The sequence below is a fragment of the Coregonus clupeaformis genome, unplaced genomic scaffold, assembly GCF_020615455.1.
Source record: "Coregonus clupeaformis isolate EN_2021a unplaced genomic scaffold, ASM2061545v1 scaf0206, whole genome shotgun sequence".
NCBI lineage: Eukaryota > Metazoa > Chordata > Actinopteri > Salmoniformes > Salmonidae > Coregonus > Coregonus clupeaformis.
This window is the reverse complement of record NW_025533661.1, coordinates 507,518-530,299: the sequence shown is the minus strand read 5'-3', so window position 1 is coordinate 530,299 and position 22,782 is coordinate 507,518. Positions and strand designations below refer to the sequence as shown.

Below are 22,782 nucleotides of genomic sequence, written 5' to 3'. Positions count from 1 at the left end.
AAAAAACATCATGTTCGTTAGAGTCTCGTCTTTCCATAGCAGGGTCATGTAGCCTAATACATTCGGATGCTACAGACGATTTTGTGAGAAGACTGTTTTTCGGGATGTCTCTTGGTCTAACAAACACCGCTCTAGCTCTGTCAACTTTAACCGCAGATGCGGAAGTGCAACATCAGAGGATGTGGTGGATTGAGATGCTTCCAATGCAAAACAGATAACTCTAGCTTAAACTGACAGATTTGTATGGGGAATTTTGCATTATGCTAATTAGATGTCCATGGGGGCGCGGACATCGACTCTAGGAGGTACACCCATTAGAGTGATAATTGCCCTCTTGCACACATCACACAGAGGTTGTGTTTTTTCAAACTGTATAGAGATTGCACAACAATTAATGTCTAATATAAGTGTACATAGGTAGACGCTTAGAGTACAAAGACTCTGGCCAGGTGAAGAGACTGACGAGACTAATTATGGATGTGGTTTGTCTCATAGCAACCTCTAAATAAATACATCAATTAGCAATGAAAACAATTATTATCTACTTATCACTCATTTATAAATATGAGCTTTTTGTTCATCTTGCAGAGACTGAGAGCGTTAATATTGTGTCTGGATTGTCATACAAATTGTTCCCCAATATCACTGTCTGAATATTATTACTCTGGCATAATATGCTTAATCCATCATAATGGGCTCTGAATTAGTAAATAATGAATCAATGAGACAGGGTCATTCTCTGTCAAAAAGTATTCACGCTCACGCACACGCACACACACACACACACACTGGAAAAATACACACACACACACACATCAGGTGAGGTATTATCTTTAACCACATGGTGTCACTCATGACATGAAACTGAAATTGCTTCCGTAACGTTTCATCACTACAGTAGTGTCTCCTTTTTCTTTATATTAGTTTATTCTTTATCTCTATATTTTCTTTATCGATGTGATGGTAACTGTGAGAGTAAGTCTCCCAAAAGTGCAACAATCTTACTCTCAGCATAGCCAAGCACCTCCTGCAAGAATAAGTCTAGAACTAGTATTGCCACTTGTTTTGCACCTGCCTTGTTCATTTATGAATACAGTGTCTTCGGAAAGTATTCAGACCCCTTGACTTTTTCTACATTTTGTTACGTTACAGCCTTATTCTAAAATTGATTCAATTGGTTTTTTTCCCTTCACGAATCTACACACAATACCCCATAATGACAAAGCAAAACCCCCCCTGAAATATCACATTTAAATAAGTATTCAGACCCTTTACTCAAATCAAATCAAATGTTATTTGTCACATACACGTGTTTAGCAGATGTTATTGCGGGTGTAGCGAAATGCTTGTGCTTCTAGCTCTGACAGTGCAGTAATATCTAACAAGTAATATCTAACAATTTCACAACATATACCCAATATACACAAATCTAGTAAGGAATGGAATTTAAGAATATATACATATATGGACAAGCAATGACAGAGCGACATGGACTAAGATACAGTAGAAATTATAGAATAGAATACAGTATATCCATACGAGATGAGTAGTGCAAGATATGTAAACGTTATTAAAGTGACTAGTGATTTCAATAGGCAGCAGCATCCTCTAATATGCTAGTGATGGTTATTTAACAGTCTGATGGCCTTGAGATAGAAGCTGTTTTTCATTCTCTCGGTCCCAGCTTTGATGCACCTGTACTTCAGGATGATAGCGGGGTGATCAGGCAGTGGCTCAGGTGGTTGATGTCCTTGATGATCTTTTTGGCCTTCCTGTGACATCGGGTGCTGTAGGTGTCTTGGAGGGCGGGTAGTTTGCCCCCGGTAATGCGTTCGGCAGACCGCACCACCCTCTGGAGAGCCCCTTCGGTTGCGGGCGGTGCAGTTGCCGTACCAGGCAGAGATACAGCCCGACAGGATGCTCTCAATTGTGCATCTATATAAGTTTGTGAGGGTTTTAGGTGCCAAGCCAAATTTCATCAGCCTCCTGAGGTTGAGGAGGCTCTGTTTCGCCTTCTTCACCACACTGTCTGCGTGGGTGGACCATTTCAGTTTGTTAGTGATGTGCACGCCAAGGAACTTGAAGCTTTCCACCTTCTCCACTTTGGTCCCATCGATGTGGATAAGAGGGTGCATCCTCTGCTGTTTCCTGAAGTCCATGATTACCTCCTTTGTTTTGTTGACGTTGAGTGAGAGGTTATTTCCTGGCACACTCACAGACCCCTCACCTCCTCCCTGTAGGCGGTCTCGTCATTGTTGGTAATCAAGCCTACTACTGTTGTGTCGTCTGCAAACTTGATGATTGAGTTGGAGGCGTGCTTGGCCACGCAGTCATGGGTGAACAGGGAGTACAGGAGGGGGCTGAACACGCACCCTTGTGGGGCCCCACTGTTGAGGATCAGCGAAGTGGAGTTGTTGTTTCCTACCTTCACCACCTGGGGGCGGCCCGTCAGCAAGTCCAGGACCCAGTTGCACAGGGCGGGGTTCAGACCCAGGGCCTCAAGCTTAATGATGAGCTTGAGGGTACTATTGTGTTGAATGCTGAGCTATAGTCAATGAACAGCATTCTTACATAGGTATTCCTCTTGTCCAGATGGATAGGGCAGTGTGCAGTGTAATGGCGATTGCATCGTCTGTGGATCTATTGGGGCGGTAAGCAAATTGAAGTGGGTCTAGGGTGACAGGTAAGGTAGAGGTGATATGATCCTTGACTAGTCTCTCAAAGCACTTCATAATGACAGAGGTGAGTGCTACGGAGCGATAGTCATTTAGTTCAGTTACCTTTGCTTTCTTGGGTACAAGAACAATGGTGGCCATCTTGAAGCATGTGGGAACAGCAGACTGGGAAAGGGAGAGATTGAAAATTAAACACACCAGCCAGCTGGTCTGCGCATGCTCTGAGGATGCAGCTAGGATGCTGTCTGGGCCGGCAGCCTTGCGGGGGTTAACATGCTTAAATGTCTTAATCAAGTCGGCCACGGAGAAGGAGAGGCCACAGTACTTTGTTGGAGCACCTTTGGCAGCGACTACAGCCCCGAGTCTTCTTGGGTATGACGCTACAAGCTTGGCACATCTATATTTCGGGAGTTTCTCCCATCCTTCTCTGCAGATCCTCTCAAGCTCTGTCAGGTTGGATGGGGAGCGTTGCTGCACAGCTATTTTCAGGTCTCTCCACAGATGATCGATTGGGTTCAAGTCTGGGCTCTGGCTGGGCCACTCAAGGACATTCATAGACTTTTCCCGAAGCCACTCCTGCATTGTCTTGGTTGTATGCTTAGAGTTGTTATCCTGTTGGAAGGTGAACCGGAGCGCTCTGGAGCAGGTTTTCATCAAGGATCTCTCTGTACTTTCCTCTTTGCCTCGATCCTGACTAGTCTCTCAGTCAATGCCACTGAAAAACATCCACACAGCATGATGCTGCCACCACCATGCTTCACCGTAGGGATGGTGCCAGGTTTCCTCCAGTCGTGACGCTTGGCATTCAGGCCAAAGAGTTCAATCTTGCTTTCATCAGACCAGAGAATCTTGTTTCTCATGGTCTGAGAGCCTTTAGCTGCCTTTTGGCAAACTCCAAGCGGGCTGTCATGTGCCTTTTACAGAGGGGTGGCTTCCGTCTGGCCACTCTAACATAAAGGCCTTATTGGTGGAGTGCTGCAGAGGTGGTTGTCCTTCTGGAAGGTTCTCCCATCTCCACAGAGGAACTCTAGAGCTCTGTCAGAGTGACCATCGGGTTCTTGGTCACCTCCCTGACCAAGGCCTTTCTCCCCCGATTGCTCCGTTTGGCCGGGCAGCCCGCTCTAGGAAGAGTCTTGGTGGTTCCAAACTTCTTCCATTTAAGAATGATGGAGGGCACTGTGTTCTTTGAGACCTTCAATGCTGCAGAAATGTTTTGGTACCCTTCCCCAGATCTGTGCCTCGACACAATCCTGTCTCGGAGCTCTACGGTCATCTCCTTCAACCTCATGGATTGGTTTTTGCTGTGACATACTCTGTCAACTGTGGGACCTTTTATAGACAGGTGTGTGCCTTTCCAAATCATGTCCAATCAATTGAATTTATAACAGGTGGACTCCAATCAAGTTGTAGCAACATCTCAAGGATGATCAATGGAAAATGGATGCAACTGAGCTCAATTGTTGTCTTATAGTAAAGGGTCTGAATACTTATGTAAATAAGGTATTTCTGTTTTAATATTTTAATACATTTGCTAAAATTTCTAAAACCTGTTTTCGCTTTCTCATTATGGGGTATTGTGTGTAGATTGCTGAGATTTTTAAAAAATGTAATCCATTTTAGAATCAGGCTGTAATTGAACAAAATGTGGGAAAAAGTCAAGGGGTCTGAATACCTTCTGAAGGCACTGTATGTACTGTACTCTGTCTAGGTACAGTAACTGTAACCCAGGGACTTATTTACAGTGGGGAAAAAAGTATTTAGTCACCCACCAATTGTGCAAGTTCTTCCACTTAAAAAGATGAGAGAGGCCTGTAATTTTCCTCATAGGTACACGTCAACTATGACAGACAAATTGAGGAAAAAAAATCAAGAAAATCACATTGTAGAATTTTTAATGAATTTATTTGCAAATTATGGTGGAAAATAAGTATTTGGTCACCTACAAACAAGCAAGATTTCTGGCTCTCACAGACCTGTAACTTCTTCTTTAAGAGGCCCCTCTGTCCTCCACTCGTTACCTGTATTAATGCCACCTGTTTGAACTTGTTATCAGTATAAAAGACACCTGTCCACAACCTCAAACAGTCACACTCCAAACTCCACTATGGCCAAGACCAAAGAGCTGTCAAAGTACACCAGAAATAAAATTGTAGACCTGCACCAGGCTGGGAAGACTGAATCTGCAATAGGTAAGCAGCTTGGTTTGAAGAAATCAACTGTGGGAGCAATTATTAGGAAATGGAAGACATACAAGACCACTGATAATCTCCCCTCGATCTGGGGCTCCACGCAAGATCTCACCCTGTGGGGGTCAAAATGATCACAAGAACGGTGAGCAAAAATCCCAGAACCACACGGGGGGGACCTAGTGAATGACCTGCAGAGAGCTGGGACCAAAGTAACAAAGCCTACCATCAGTAACACACTACGCCGCCAGGGACTCAAATCCTGCAGTGCCAGACGTGTCCCCCTGCTTAAGCCAGTACATGTTCAGGCCCGTCTGAAGTTTGCTAGAGTGCATTTGGATGATCCAGAAGAGGATTGGGAGAATGGCATATGTTCAGATGAAACCAAAATATAACTTTTTGGTAAAAACTCAACTCGTCGTGTTTGGAGGACAAAGAATGCTGAGTTGCATCCAAAGAACACCATACCTACTGTGAAGCATGGGGGTGGAAACATCATGCTTTGGGGCTGTTTTTCTGCAAAGGGACCAGGACGACTGATTCGTGAAAGGAAAGAATGAATGGGGCCATGTATCGTGAGATTTTGAGTGAAAACCTCCTTCCATCAGCAAGGGCATTGAAGATGAAACGTGGCTGGGTCTTTCAGCATGACAATGATCCCAAACACACCGCCCGGGCAACGAAGGAGTGGCTTCGTAAGACGCATTTCAAGGTCCTGGAGTGGCCTAGCCAGTCTCCAGATCTCAACCCCATAGAAAATCTTTGGAGGGGAGTTGAAAGTCTGTGTTGCCCAGCAACAGCCCCAAAACATCACTGCTCTAGAGGAGATCTGCATGGAGGAATGGGCCAAAATACCAGCAACAGTGTGTGAAAACCTTGTGAAGACTTACAGAAAACGTTTGACCTGTGTCATTGCCAACAAAGGGTATATAACAAAGTATTGAGAAACTTTTGTTATTGACCAAATACTTATTTTCCACCATAATTTGCAAATAAATTCATAAAAAATCCTACAACGTGATTTTCTGGAGAAAAAAATCTCATTTTGTCTGTCATAGTTGACGTGTACCTATGATGAAAATTACAGGCCTCTCTCATCTTTTTAAGTGGGAGAACTTGCACAATTGGTGGCTGACTAAATACTTTTTTTCCCCACTGTACTTGCTCATCATAAGCAGCCTGGTGAAATAAGCAGTGGAGTGAGAATTGGTTGAATGATTAAATGTATGTAACATTATACTATATTATGTCAAGGCTTTCATTCATTTCAACAATCGAATGATTAAAATGTTTGACCATTGCATTTGGCTTCTTGTCTTCCTTTAACCTACCTTACTCATCATAATTTGAATACTTTAAATGTTTAAAACATAATATTGTTCATAACCATTATAGCCTCACTAAATATATTAAGAACCATCAGTGGACAAAACAAGATGCTAATCCTCAGATTTGTTACTCATTTTCTCTCAAGCCCCACCCCTTTCTCTCTCACACACACTACCCCTCTCTTCTTTTCTCCACTCTTTAGCTAGATGCCAGTGATGCATATATTTGTATGAATAGTTCATTTTATTAATGTAAGCTTTATTTATGAAGGTAAGTCAATTAGGAACATTCTTATTTGCAAAAGGTTGCAACATATTTTCAAACATCGAACTCTGACTAAACAAATACACAAACTGTGTACATATGTTTGCATTCAAAATCATATTCCTCAGGCAAAAGAAAACGTGCAGGAGGGGACATATGCCATTTCAAATCCTCTTTATTGCATTTCAGATAGACATATTACAGCAGGTGCATTAAAGGGAAACTCCAGCAAAATATGGAAAACAGCTATTACAGTACATAGTGTCAGTTAATGTTTTGATCATTTCAGCAACCATAGCTTGCTCTTGTTGAGTTGAAGGTTCTGATTCATGTCCTTTCTCAGCGACCAGCTGGAGCTGGGGCTGGGGCTGGGGCCGGTACTGCAGGGGCTGGGGCTGCAGGGGCTGGGACAAGACCAAGTCTTTGCAGAAGCAGAAGGTAGTTGTACTGCTGGAGAATGTTTGGAAAGCCACGGCCACGGCCACGCTAGAAGAAGGAGGCAAAAAGACGGATGATCAAAACTAATTAAGTCACTGGAGTCTCAGTTGTGTACACTGTACACAATAACTATAAACTATAAAGATGTGCTTAACAAGTCACATCATGAGTTGCATTGACTCACTCTGTTTGCAATAATAGTGTTTAACATGATTTTTTAATAACTACCTCAACTCTGTGCCCAACACATACAATTATCTGTAAGGTCCCTCAGTCCAGCAGTGAATTTCAAAATGGAGAGGAAGGAAACTGCTCAGGGATTTCACAGTGTGGCCAAATGGTGACTTTAAAACAGTTACAGATTTTAATGGCTGTGATAGGAGAAAACTGAGGACGGATCAGTAACATTATAGTTACTCCACAATACTAACCTAAATGACAGAGTGAAATCAAGGAAGCCTGTACAGAATTTAAAAAATCGAAAACATGCATCCTGTTTGCAAAAAAGCATTAAAGTAAAACTGCAAAAAATTGGCAAATATAAATTACTTTTATTCCCTGAAGAAAATGCGTTATGTTCGGGGCAAATCCAACACAACACATCACTGACTACCACTCTTCATATTTTCAAGCATGGTGGTGGCTACATCATGTTATGGGTATACTTTTCATCTACAAGGACAAGGGAGTTTTTTAGGTAAATGGAATAGAGCTAAGCACAGGCAAAATCCTAGAGCAAAACCTGGTTCAGTCTGCTTTCCAACAGACACTGGGAGACAAATTCAGCTTTTAGCAGGACAATAATCTAAAACACAAAGCCAAATATACACTGGAGTTGCCAAGACTACATTGAATGTTCCAGAGTTGCCTAGTTACAGTTTTGACATAACTCGGCTTGAAAATCTATGGCAAGACTTGGAAAATGGCTGTCTAGAGTTTCTTCCACTTTGACATTGCAGAGTATTTTACAATTTACAATTATCCCACCTCAACAAAATGTGGGAAAAGTCAAGGGAGGGAATAGTTTTTGAAGGCACTGTATATCGTGGTTGGTGTGTGGTTGAATGCAGCCCACACTCTTCTGGCACAAACTTTTCCTTTCCTGTATTTCTCTCAATGTCTCTATCTGCCAATAAAGAACAAAATGCTCCTTTAAAAATATGTATCATTTATACTACTCACCTCCTCACTTGAAGAGCGCTTCTCAATGATATGCTGATGGCCATGCTCATGCTCAGCCTTCAAAAGTAAACAATAAGACAATAAGACATGGATGTAATATACTAATTATAAGTATTTTTTAAGTCTAACATAACATTTGCACCAGCATTTCATGTTCATACTATATGCATGGCTTACCAAAGCAATAGAGAGAAGCATCACAAATCCAAGTAGAACAACAATCTTCATGCTGAAAGTCTTCATCTAAATAGAGTACAGTATAATCATCAACTTGATCAATTTACCAATCCAACTATTCCCAACAAGTTACAGATTATATTATATGTATAATCTACTACACAGTTAACGAGCGTATAAGAATGACTTCAATCTGAACAAAGTGTAGGAATTATTAGTATGTCCATACCTTAACGTATCTCAGGGTTAAAAGCCTTCTCAGTGCCTCTGTATGCGTTAGCACACTCATCAATACACAGACAATATATAGTGTTTCTCAGCCAATCACAAAGCCCTAATGAAGCCTACATGTGTTGCAATGAAGGATGTTACATGTTGTCTGGGTGTTCCATGTAATGTCGGGCATTGCAAAACAGGCAAACAGATTATCCTCTTGCCACTGCTATTAATCAAATGTGCGAACTGAAAATGTCATTGTTTCCCATTTGCTGTTAATTCCAGAACAATATCTATTCCACATCTACATTTATGGCAATAACATTCTCTGTGTGTAACACTGTGAGTTTGCCATTTTACCTTTGACTGGGTAGTGTCAGTGAGTCACAACCAGCAAATAGGGTCTCCCTCACAAAGTGATCCAAATGTTTAATGCAACTGTCAGAAAGTATGCAAACAAGTTTGAGAAATTGTTAGAACAATTAAGCAGGACAATTGTACACTACGATACTATGAAGTATTGATACTAACTCAGAGCTATGGAAATATATCTAGAGTGGCTGATTTCATACTGTTGTTAAAGAGTGGAGGTTCACAAAGTTTTATGTTGCGGCCCATTTTCAAAGTGTCTTTCAAAATGGTCAAGTTATTAGCCACCAATAGACAACATACTGTACACTTTGAGTGCTGAAGCGCGTGGCGCTTCCAGTGAAGAGAAATCTTAACTCTACACCATACAATGGCATTCAAGACAATTCTGTTCTTCCAACTTTGTTGCAACAGTTTGAGAAAGGCCCTTTCCTGTTTCAGCATGACAATGTCCCAGTGCACAAAGCGAGATGCATACAGACATGGTTTGTCGAGATCGGTGTGGAAGAAGCTGACTGGCCTTCACAGAGCCCTGAACTCAACCCCAGCGAACACCTTTGAGATTAATTGGAATGCCGACTGCGAGCCAGGCCTAATCGCCCAACATCAATGGCCGACCTCAATAATGATCTTGTGGCTGAATGGAAGCCAGTTCCCGCAACAATGTTCTAACATCTAGTAGAAGGCCTTCTCAGAAAAGTGGAGACTCTAATAGCAGCAAAGGGGGGACCAACTCCATATTAATGCCCATGATTTTGGAATGAGATGTTCGACGAGCATGTGTCCACATATTGTTGGCCATATAGTGTATTTTGTTATCTGCAATCCAAGAATAACTGGTAGTGGGTCTTGACTGATTTTTGGAAACACCAAATTCTCTGGAATTGATTTCAGAAGTTTTATTGATTTCATACATGTTCACAATTGTGTTAGGACTTCTAGAGCCTTCCACAATATGTGAGAGAGGTTTCACTCTTGTTTTGAAAGCATCTCAAATAGTTTGTCAAATGAACAGAACACAACAGACAAAGACATAAACAATGACGGATCTTAACTTATTTCATTTATTAATAATGGAATAATCAGCTCTGAACAGCAGCTAATGTCAACATATTTGAGGGAAACAAGGTGGAGACATGGAAGTCTCCACCTCTGTCATCACCCATCTCATTTTCCACCCGCTGCTGGGGCTGGAGCAGCAGCAGGAGATGCGACTGGAGTGGCAGCGAGGCTGGCCAATAGGAAGGGCAGGAGGGCCATCAGGGCAGAGTAACCTTGAGAAGGCTGCGCATAAGGGAAGTATGATGGGTACTGAGGCTGCTGATAGGGGTAAAACCCTCCCAAACCACGGCCATAACCCCTGAACATCTGTGTAGAGAGAGAGAGAGAGAGAGAGAGAGACAGAGATGGATGAATTGTTCTGAACTCAAACAAAATAATAATCATATTCAAATAGTAGCCAATACTATGGTACTCTAATAGAATACCTAATATATACGAATAGATAGTACTAATGTGATGAGTGATTTGAAGGAGTCAGGCACGGGAGGGTAAATCACAGAATAACACAATTTATTCCGAATATAGAGTTACGCAGTAATGCGTCAAAACAGTCCAGTGCGCAAAACAGGCGCACTGGAACCAACAAGGCACACAGGGAAAATAACCTGGCAATCCAAATTACAAGGAGCTCAACCGAGCTTCACTCTCCTCACAATAAACAATCACACACAAAGACAAGGGGGCAGAGGCAACACTTATACAGGTTCTGATGAGGGGATATGAACCAGGTGTGTGTAATAAAGAACTCAAAACAAATGGACTGGAATGATGAGATGAGGAGCAGCAGTGGCTAAAAGGCCGGTGACGACGAACGCCAAAGCCTGCCCGAACCAGGAGAAGAGGCAGCTTCAGAGGAAGTCGTAACAACTAAATATTACTGCACCTCATCACTAGCTGTGCGCTCCTCTCGATCATGTTCCTCAGACACCTGCACACACAAAAAAATCCCAGGATGAATGATATTACAGTATAATGTAATCAACACCCAAAGTGTTTACTTAAATCCATCATATTGAAAGAATTCAAATATTGTCCTGTTCCAATGCAGTGCGATCTGTGGAACCAGCAATCTCTTGATATATTGATATGTAAATTGCAGGGTTGATGTTGTATTTCAAGACTACTTACAGGAATGGAAGAACAAAGTCCAATCAGGCACATCACTAGGACTAGTAGTTTCATGGTCGCCATGGAATTCTTGAAATGAAAAATATGTATAGTGAATTCAAAGCTAGACACGCATGCCTAAATCCATTACAGTTTCTTTGAAACTCTTACCTGTTCAAGTGAAGATGTAAAATGCTTAAAATGTTGGTTCTACACTTGAGACACTAATGCTGTAATGTAATTTAACACAAAAACAAAAAGCTTTTTATGGACCATTTCATTCCACAGTCAACCGATGAGCTTTCAGTGCACCAATGAGCTTTCAGTGCACCAATGACCTTTCTGTCCCATGATCAAATGTGTGTCCTGGAGATGTAAAATGTGATGAAATTAGGCATCCTAAACATCTATACATCAACAGTGCCCACAAAGAACAATATCTCCTCAGTATTAGGAAACTTTAGCTAAGTTGACCTGGTTTTTGGGGATTGCGGACGCTAATTGTTTGAAATTGTAATGTCTCAACTAATACAATATATATATAAGTAACAGACTTTTTTTTTTCTCCTATTTTGCAATATAATGTACAACACTTTATTTTAATTTCTCAAATCACGCAATGTAATGTACCACACTTTGTATAGATTTCTCACAATTTCCATACACTTTATGAGCATTCATCAGAGGACTGGAGAGACATACAATTGAGCCTGACATAGAAATGTGTTTATTGAACAGCAATAAATAAAGGAATCACACTTCATAGTGTAAATTGTGAGCTTCCAAAGGGTGCTGAATGTTGTGATGAACATTCTGCGTGATGCAGAAATCAATGGACAGCAGTCGCTGTCTGGGAGTTCCATGAAATACCTGATAGACAGAAAAGTCAATTAATGAATTTATAGGATATACATTTTACTCATGATGTTGGGGGAATCCATTGTTGGAAAAAAGTACCCAATAGTCATACCTGAGTAAAAGTGAAGATACTTTAATAGAGAATTACTCAAGTAATAGTGAAAGTCACCCATTAAAATTCTACTTGAGTAAATTATACTTAAATATCAAGAGTAAATGTAATTGCGCGAATATACTTAAGTATCAAAAGTAAAAGTAAAAGTATAAATCATTTCAAATTCCTTATATTAAGCAAACCAGACGGCATAATTGTCTTGTTTATTTTATGATTCTATATGTGTTATTTCATAGTTTTGATTTCTTCACTATTATTCTACAATGTAAAAATTAGTAACAATAAAGAAAAACCCTTGAATGAGTAGGTGTTCTAAAGATTTGACCGGAAGTGTATATAAAAGCTTTTTAGGCATTTCTGAACATTTATTAGAATTTGTAACAGCTTAGTCATTAATGTTACTATAAAGACAAAATATCAACTACATCCAGCTAACCGCTGAAATAATTTTTTGAATGTGTTATATAAATGGATTTTCATTTTTTTGAAAACACATGCAGTACCAGTGTTTTGCAAACAAATACCCACTTCGCTCCCCCACCTTTGAATGTTGCCAAATCGTCATGGGAACTACTTGATTATAGAATTAAGTAGGCTTATGATTACAAGTTAAACTGAGTCACAAGCTTAAAAAGTATAATATGCAACACAATCCCCACCTTGCCATGAAACTTATGTCCAACTTCTTTTCTTTCTTGTATGTATATGTTGCCCCAATCAAAAAGTTTTTATAAGTTCACACGTTTTAAAGGCATCCGTTTTTGGAGAGAAGTAAACTATAATCAAATTCCTAATCTTTAAGTACACTCATACAAGCTACTGTCAAACTGCCACAGAATGCCATTGCAATCACAGGGCTCTTTCTGTTGGTAAACTGGCATTGCGGAACTCAAGGTCAATTAACCCATTACAGTCTAAGCCCTGTCTAAGTCGGGGGGAGGGCTCTTCTAAGCTATTCATGGATGCATGTTTCGTCACAATATGGTTTTGAGCGTTCGTTTTGGACTGAATCCAGACTGAGCATTCTACTCAATGCATCGTCAATGAGTGCTGATGAAGATTTCATCAAAAGTGCATTACAGTGGCTTGGAAATACAATATATTTTCTTATCATTTTTATGTCACCAGTTTGACTTTAGATGCAGTATAACGTTAGCGAGCTAGCTAAGATTTAGGGTAGGCCATCAATTTTAGCTAGCTAACGTTAGCATTGCTAGCTATTATTGTTTAACTTTGCTAGCTAATGACAACATTGCCATCTGTCTAAAGTACATTTGACGACATGATAATGCTGGCAAAGTTGTTTCCTACTAAATCTTTGACTACAGAAGCAATGTTATCATATTTCAAGGCACTATAGTGTAATTTAGACTAAACAGTAGTTAGCCTCCATCCAGAATGACTGGGCTTAACACCACTTTAGGGCACCACTATGGTGCCGCCGATAGAGGGCAGCCTGCAATGACATGACGTGACCGAGTGACGGAGGTGCAACCTATGAATATGGAATTTTTTAAAAAGTCATACCAAGAATATTTTTGCTATTTGATACTGATTTTTAAGATCCCTTGAAGTATAAAAAAACAATAAGAAAAAATTATTTGATGAAAAAATGTAATTGGCCTTAATGCTATTAGCCCATACAAACGCGTTGAATAACAGATTTACTACATGGAACAACAGATAGTCCCCCCAATAAATCTAAAGGAAGTTTGTTCTAAATTGTCTGTTCTATATCTGAGAGATATAAGAAAGATCTGGCCAAGTGACATTTACTCCTGATGTACTGACCTGTTGCAACCTCTACAACCACGTTGATTTTTATTTAACCCTGCTGGTCATCTATGAACTTTTGACATCTTGGAGAAAAATCTGGCCTTAATGGCCATGTACTGTTATAATCTCCACCCAGCACAGCCAGAAGGGGACTGGTCACCCCTCAGAGCCCTTTCCTCTCTAGGTTTCTTCCTAGGTTTCTGCCTTTCTAGAGAGTTTTTCCTAGCCACCGTGCTTCTACATCTGCATTGCTTGCTGTTTGGAGTTTTAGGATGGGTTTCTGTATAACACTTTGTGACATCTGCTGATGTAAAAAGGGCTTTATAAATACATTTGATTCATAATTTTTGGCAATAAACAGTTGTATATCCCTATACATTCATTTTCTCAACTGATACTGGGTGATTTGCCCTCTTGCACACATCACACAGAGGCACAGAGTTTCTCAAACTGTATAGAGATTGCACAACTCTTAATGTCTAATATAAGTGTTCAGAGGTAGAAGCTTAGAGCACAAAGATTCTGGCTAGGTGACGAGACCAGCAAGCCTAATTTCGGATGTGGTTTGTCTCATAGCAACCTCTAAATAAATATGTTGATTAGCAATGAAAACAATTATTATCTACTTATCAGAGTCATTTATCAGTATTAGCTTTTTGTTAATCTTGCAGAGACTGAGAGGGTTAAACTCTTAATACTGTGTCTGGATTGTCATGCAAATTGTTCCCCAATATCACTGTCTGAATATTATTACTCTGACATAAAATGCTAAATCCATTATAATGGGCTCTGAATTAATAAATAATGAATAGGTGAGACAGGGTCATTCTCTGTCAAAAAGTCTTCACACTCACACGCACGCGCACACACACACACACACACACACACACACACATTAGGTGAGGTTTTACCTTTAACCACATGGTGTCCCTCATGGCATGAAATTGAAATTGCTTCCATAATGATTCATCACTACAGTAGTGTCTTGATTATTTTATTTTTATTTAAATGTTTTTTATTTATCTCTATGTTTTCTTTGACGATGTGATGGTAACTTTGAGAGTAAGTCTCCCGAAAGTACATCAATCTTATTCTCAGTATAGCCAAGCACCTCCTGCGAGAATAAGTCCAGAACTATTATTGCCACTTGTTCTGCACTTGCCTTGTCCTGTTATGAATATGTACTGTATTGTGTCTAGGTACAGTAACTGTAACCCAGTGACTTATTTACTTTACTCATCATAAGCAGCCCAGTAAAATAAACAGTGGCGTGAGAATAGGTTGAATGATTAAATGTATGTAACATTATACTATATTATGTCTTTCATTGATTTCAACCATTAAATGATTTAAATGTTTGACCATTGAATTTGGCTTCTTGACTTCCTTTATCCTACTTTACTCATCATAATGTGAATACGATTTAAAACATGTTTAAATGTTTAAAACATAACTCAAATATTGTTCACAACCAATATAGCTTCACTAAATACACTACCGTTCAAAAGTTTGGGGTCACTTAGAAATGTCCCTGTTTTCAAAAGAAAAGCATTTTTTTTGCCCATTAAAATAACATTAAATTGATCAGTGTATACATTGTTAATGTTGTAAATAGCTATTGTAGCTGGAAACGGCTGATTTTTAATGGAATATCTACATAGGCTTACAGAGGCCCATTATCAGCAACCATCAGTACTGTGTTCCAATGGCACGTTGTGTGTGCTAATCCAAGTTTATCATTTTAAAAGGCTAATTGATCATTAGAAAACCCTTTTGCAATTATGTTAGTACAGCTGAAAACTGTTGTGCTGATTAAAGAAGCAATAAAACTGGCCTTCTTGAGACTAGTTGAGTATTTGGAGCATCAGCAATTGTGGGTTCGATTACAGGCCCGAAACAATGAACTTTTTTTTGAAACTCGTCAGTCTATTCTTGTTCTGAGAAATGAAGGCTATTCCATGTGAGAAATTGCCAAGAAACTGAAGATCTCGTACAACGCTGTGTACTACTCCCTTCACAGAACATCGCAAACTGTCTCTAACCAGAATAGAAAGAGGAGTGTGAGGCCCCGGTGCACAACTGAGCAAGAGGACAAATACATTAGAGTGTCTAGTTTGAGAAACGCCTCACAGGTCCTCAACTGGCAGCTTCATTAAATAGTACCCGCAAAACACCAGTCTCAACATCAACAGTGAAGAGGCTGACCTAGGCAGAGTTGCAAAGAAAAAGCCATATCTCAGACTGGCCAAAAAAAGAAAAGATTAAGATGGGGAAAAGAACACAGACACTGGACTTTTTCTTTGATCAATTTGATGTTATTTTAATGGACAAAAAAATTGCTTTTCTTTCGAAAACAAGGACATTTCTAAGTGACCCCAAACTTTTGAACGGTAGTGTATATTAAGAAATATCAACTGACAAAACAAGATGCTAATCCTCAGATTAAAACATTGTTTCACATGTCCAGTTCTGACTAATCAAATGCCCAAACTGTGTACATACCTTTTAATTCAAAATCATATTCCTCTGGCAAAAGCAAACGTACAGGACAGAACATTTGCCATTTCAAATACTCTTTATTGCATTTCAGATATACATATTACAGCAGGTACATTAAAGGGAAACTCCAGCAAAATATGGAAAACAGCTATTACAGTACATGAGTGTCAGTTTATGTTCTGGTCATTTCAGCAACCATAGCTTGCTCCTGTTGAGTTGAAGGTTCTGATTCATGTCCTTTCTCAGCGACCAGCTGGAGCTGGGGCTGGGGCTGGGGCCTACTGCAGGGGCCGGTGCTGCAGGGGGCTGGGGCTGCAGGAGGCTGGGACGAGACCAAGTCTTTGCAGAAGCAGAAGGTAGTTGTACTGCTGGAAAAGTTCGAAAGCCACGCCCACCCCGCCACGCTAGAAGAAGGAGGCAAAAGAAGGATGATCAAAACTAATGTAGTCACTGGAGTCTCAGTTGTGAACACTGTACACAATAAATATACATAGTTTATTTTAGCTGTTAATCATTCTTTTTGTATAACTGTATATAGCAAAGGGCCTTGCAGATACTGATACTATGTAATTGGTTTCTAAATCATGTGTCCTGGGGTGGTCTAGCAGTTAAGGCTGCTGTCCTTTACTTTTTCCACATTTTGTTTTGTTACAGCCTGCATTTAAAATGGATTAAATTGAGATTTTGTGTCACTGGCCTAAACACAATACCCTCATAATGTCAGAGTGGAATTATGTTTATAGAAACATTTAAGTATTCAACCCCTTTGTTATGGCAAGCCTAAATAAGTTCAGAAGTAAACATGTGCTTAACAAGTCACATCATGATTTGCATTGAATCACTCTGTTTGCAAAAATAGTGTTTAACGTGAATGTTTAATCACTACCTCATCTCTGTGTCCCACATACAATTATATGTAAGGTCCCTCAGTCTAGCAGTGAATTTCAAACCAGAGAGGAAGGAGCTCAGGGATTTTACCATGAGGCCAATGGTGACTTTAAAACAGTGTCAGATTTTAATGGCTGTGATAGGAGAAAGCTGAGGATGGATCAGCAACATTGTAGTTACTCCACAATACTAACCTAAATGACAAAGTGAAAAGAAGGAAGCCTGTAAAGAATAAAAAATTTCCAAAACATGCATCTTGTTTGCAAAAAAGCACTAAAGTAAAACTGCAAAAAAATTGCAAAGAAATTAATTTTATTCCCTTTCCAACAGACACTGGGAGACAATTCACCTTTCAGCAGGACAATAATCTAAAACACAAAGCCAAATATACACTGGAGTTGCTTATCAAGACTACATTGAATGTTCCAGAGTTGCCTAGTTACAGTTTCTACATAAATTGGCTTGAAAATCTATGGCAACATTTGAAAATGGCTGTCTAGCAATGATCATGTGCAAATATTGTACAATCCAGGTGTGCAAGCAAAGCTCTTAGAGACTTACCCAGAAAGACTCTGTAATCACTGCCAAAGATGATTCTAACATGTATTGATTCAGGGGGTTGAATACTTGTAATGAAGATATATTAGTGTTTTATTTATCATATTTTCTTTACAAATGTTAGAATATTTCTTCCACTTTGACAATACAGAGTATTTTGTGTAGATCGTTGAAAATAATTTATAATTTAATCCATTTGAATCTCACCTTGTAACACAACAAAATGTGGAAAAAGTCAAGGTGTGAATACTTTCTGAAGGCGCTGTATTTCATTTATTCTACTCACCTCCTCACTTGAAGACGCTTCTCAATGATATGCTGATGGCCATGCTCATGCTCAGCCTTTAAAATCAAACAATAAGACAATAAATGAATATACATATGGATGTAATATACTACCTTTATGTATTTTCTAAGTCTAACAGAACATTTGCACCAGCATTTCATGTACATACTATATGCATGGCTTACCAAAGCAATAGAGAGAAGCATCACAAATCCAAGTAGAACAACAATCTTCATGCTGAAAGTCTTCATCTAAATAGAGTACAGTATAATCATCAACCTGATCACTTTACCAATCCAACTATTCCCAACAAGTTACAGATTATATTATATGTATAATCTACTACACAGTTAAAGAGCGTATAAGAATGACTTCAATCTGAACAAAGTGTAGGAATTATGAGTATGTCCATACCTTAACGTATCTCAGGGTTAAAAGCCTTCTCAGTGCCTCTGTATGCGTTAGCACACTCATCAATACACAGACAATATATAGTGTTTCTCAGCCAATCACAAAGCCCTAATGAAGTCTATGTGTTGCAATGAAGGATGTTACATGTTGTCTGGGTGTTCCATGTAATGTCGGGCATTGCAAAAACAGGCAAACAAATTAGCCTCTTGTCACTGCTATTAATCAAATCTGCAAACTGAAATGTCAGTATAGGCCTACTATATCATTGTTTCCCATCTGCTGTTTGTTCCAGAACAATATCTATTCCACATCTACATTCATGGCAATAACATTCTCTGTGTGTAACCCTATGTGAGTTGGTCATTTTACCTTTGACTGGGTAGTGTCAGTGAGTCACAACCAGCAAATAGGGTCTCCCTCACAAAGTGATCCAAATGTTTAATGCAACTGTCAGAAAGTATGCAAATAAGTTTGATAAATTGTTAGAACAATTAAGCAGGACAATTGTACACTAGCCTACTATTAAGTATTGATACTGACTCAGAGCTATGGAAATATATCTAGAGTGCATGACTTCCTACGGAAGTTAAAGAGTAGAGGTTCACAAACGTTTTATGTTGCAACCTATTTTCAATGTGTCTTTCAAAATGGTCAAGTTATTAGCCACCAAATAGACAACATACAATTAAATGCCAAAAGTATGTGGACCCCGTTCAAATTAGTGAATTTGGCTATTTCAGCCACACTTGTTGCAGACAGGTGTATAGAATTGAGCACACAGCCATGCAATCTACATAGACAAACATTGGCAGTAGATCGGCAGTACTGAAGAGCTCAGTGACATTCAACGTGGCACCGTCATAGGATGCCACCTTTCCAACAAGTTAGTTAGTCAAATATCTGCCCTGCTAGAGCTGCCCCGGTCAACTGTAACTGCTGTTATTGTGGAAACATCTAGGAGCAACAACGGCTCAGCCGCAAAGTGGAGGCCACAGAAGCTCACAGAACGGGACTGCCGAGTCCTGAAGCGCTTAGCGCGTAAAAATCGGATTAATGTGGATTTGGAAGATGCCAAAAGGACGCTACCTGCCCAAATGCATAGTGGCAACTGTAAAGTTTGGTGGAGGAGGAATAATGGTCTGGGGCTATTTTTCATGGTTTGGGCTAGGCCCAATGATAAATCTTAACTCTACAGCATACAATGGCATTCTAGACGATTCTGCGCTTCCAACTTTGTGGCAACAGTTTGAGGAAGGCCCTTTCCTGTTTCAGCATGACAATGCCCCAGTGCACAAAGTGATGTCTATACAGAAATTGTTTGTCGAGATCGGGTGTGGAAGAACTTATTTTTATTTTATTTATTTAACCTTTATTTAACCAGGAAGGGCTCATTGAGATTTAAAATCTCTTTTTCAAGAGCGTCCCTGGCCAAGATAGGCAGCACCAAGTCATTACAAAAAATTACAGACAGACAACATGAAAAACTACAAGTAATCTAGTAAAAACCATTCATGAATTCACAAGAGTAAACTTGACTGGCATATAGAGAGACCACCTCAACTCCTCGGCCCTTTGGGATTAACTGACGCCAACTGCGGCCCCATCCCAACTCTCCGTTCAATAACGAATCCAGTCCGAGCAATGTTTCAACATCTAGTGGAAAGCCTTCCCAGAAGAGTGGGGGGACCAACTCCATATTATTGCTCATGATTTTCGAATGAGATGTTCGACGAGCAGGTGTCCACATACTTTTGGCCAGTGTATTTTGTTATCTGCAACCCAAGAAGAACTGGTAGTGGGTCTTGACCCCTTTTTTGAAACACCAAATACTCTGGAATTGATTATAATTTCAGGTTTGTTGATTTCATACTTGTTCACATGTGTGTTAGGACTTGTAGAGCCTTCCACCTTATATCAGAGAGGTTTCACTCTTGTTTTGAAAGCATTTTACATTTACAGTCATTTAGCAGACGCTCGTATCCAGAGGGTTCTACAGTTAGTGAGTGCATACATTTTTTTTCTCTTCATACTGGCCCCCGTGGGAATCGAACCCACAACCCTGGCGTTGCAAGCGCCATGCTCTACCAACTGAGCTACATGGGGCCATCTCAAATATTTTGTAAACGAACAGAACACAACAGACAAAGACATAAACAATGACAGATCTTAACTTATTTCATTTATTAATAATGGAATAATCAGCTCTAAACAGCAGCTAATGTCAACATATTTGATGAATTCAAGGTGGAGACATGGCACTCAGCGTTTTCTTTCCTTCCTCTGTCAACTTCCATCTCATTTTCCACCGGCTGCTGGGGCTGGGGCTGGAGCTGGAGCTGCAGCAGGAGTTGCGGCAGGAGTGGCAGCGAAGCTGGCCAATAGGAAGGGCAGGAGGGCCATCAGGGCAGAGTTACCTTGAGAAGGCTGTGCATAAGGAATGTATGACGGGTACTGAGGCTGCTGATAGGGGTAAAACCCTCCCAAACCACGCCTATAACCCCTGAACATCTGCGGAGAGAGAGAAAGAGACAGATATGGATAAATTGTTCTGAACTCAAACAAACTACTAATCATATTCAAATAGTAGCCCATACTATGGTACTCTAATAGACAGAATACCTGATAGATACCAATAGATAGTACTAAATATTTATGCACCTCATCACTAGCTGAGCGCTCCTCTCGATCATGTTCCTCAGAAACCTGCACACACAAAAAATCCACGGATTAATGATATTACAGTATAAAGTAATCAACACTCGAAGTGTGAACTTAAGTCCATCATATTGAAAGAATTCAGATATTGTCACATTCCAATGGAATGCAATCTGTGGAACCAGCAATCTCTTGATGTATTGATGTGTAAATTGCAGGGTTGGTGTTGTATTTCAAGAATTCTTACAGGAATGGAAGAACAAAGTCCAATCAGGCACATCACTAGGACTAGTAGTTTCATGGTCGCCATGGAATCCTTGAAATGAAAAAAGACGTATAGTGAATTCAAAGCTAGACACGCATGCCTAAACAGTATTCTTTGAAACACTTACCTGTTCAAGTGAAGATGTAAAATGCTTAAAATGTTGTTTCTACACATGAGACACTAATGCTGTATTGTAACTTAACAGCAAAAAAATGCTTTTATGGACAATTTCATTCCATAGTCAACCAATGAGCTTGCAGTGCATCAAAGAGCTTTCAGTGCATCAATGAGCTTTCAGTCCCATGATCAAATGTGTGCCTGGAGATGTAAAATGTGATGAAATTAGGCATCCTAAACATCTATACATCAACAGTGGCCACAAAGAACAATGTATCATCAGTATTAGGAAACTTTAGCTAAGTTGAGAGTTTTGAAACTGTCGATGATTCATCCACTTGTTTTTGGGGGGATTGCAGAGGCTAAATGAACACATTGAAGTAATTATTCAAAATTGTAATGTACAACTTTAATTTCTCAACTAATACAATATAGCTCAAGCACCAGACTTTTTTTTATTTTTCCTATTATGCAATATAACGTACAACACTTTTTATTTTTTTTCTCAAATCACGCAATGTAATGTACCACACTTTGTATAGATTTCTCACAATTTCCATAAACTTTATGAGCATTCATCAGAGGACTGGAGAGACATACAATTGAGCTTGACATATAAATGTGTTTATTGAACAGAAATGCATAAAGGAATCACACTTCATAGTGTAAAGTGTGAGGTTCCAAAGGGTGCTGAATGTTGTGATGAACATTCTGCGTGATGCAGGAAATCAATGGACAGCAGTCGCTGTCTGGGAGTTCCATGAAATACCTGATAGACAGAAAAGTCAATTAATTAATTTATAGGATATACATTTTACTCATGATGTTGGGGGAATCCATTGTTGGAAAAAAGTACCCAATTGTCATACTTGAGTTAAAGTAAATATACTTTAATAGAGAATTACTCAAGTAATAGTGAAAGTCACCCATTAAAATGCTACTACTTAAATATTAAGAGTAAATGTAATTGCTCGAATATACTTAAGTATCAAAAGTAAAAGTAAAAGTATAAATAATTTCAAATCCCTTATATTAAGAAAACCAGACAGCATAATTGTCTTGTTTATTTTATCTTATTTCATAGTTTTGATGTCTTCACTATTATTCTACAATGTAAAAATTTGTAACAATAAATAAAAACCCTTGAATGAGTAGGTGTTCTAAAGATTTGACCGGAAGTGTATATAAAAGCTTTTAGGCATTTCTGAACATTTATTAGAATTTGTAACAGCTTAGTCATTTATGTTACTATAAAGACAAAATATCAACTACATCCAGCTAATCGCTGAAATAATTTTTGAATGTGTTGTATAAATGGATTTTCATTCTTTTGAAAACACATGCAGTAC

At 39.4% G+C, this 22,782-nt stretch overlaps 2 long non-coding RNA genes across 2 annotated transcripts; both read right to left on the bottom strand.

Moving 5' to 3' along the window:
* Window positions 1–8,076: 8,076 nt before the first annotated feature.
* LOC121552811 lies at window positions 8,077–8,515 on the bottom strand. The gene is made up of 3 exons (XR_005997303.1): window positions 8,481–8,515; window positions 8,252–8,317; window positions 8,077–8,131 (listed from the first exon to the last, which is right to left on the bottom strand). It is a non-coding gene; the product is annotated as an uncharacterized LOC121552811 (long non-coding RNA).
* Window positions 8,516–18,000: 9,485 nt separating this feature from the next.
* On the bottom strand, window positions 18,001–18,434 carry LOC123484157. The gene is made up of 3 exons (XR_006658416.1): window positions 18,400–18,434; window positions 18,171–18,236; window positions 18,001–18,041 (listed from the first exon to the last, which is right to left on the bottom strand). It is a non-coding gene; the product is annotated as an uncharacterized LOC123484157 (long non-coding RNA).
* Window positions 18,435–22,782: the final 4,348 nt, after the last annotated feature.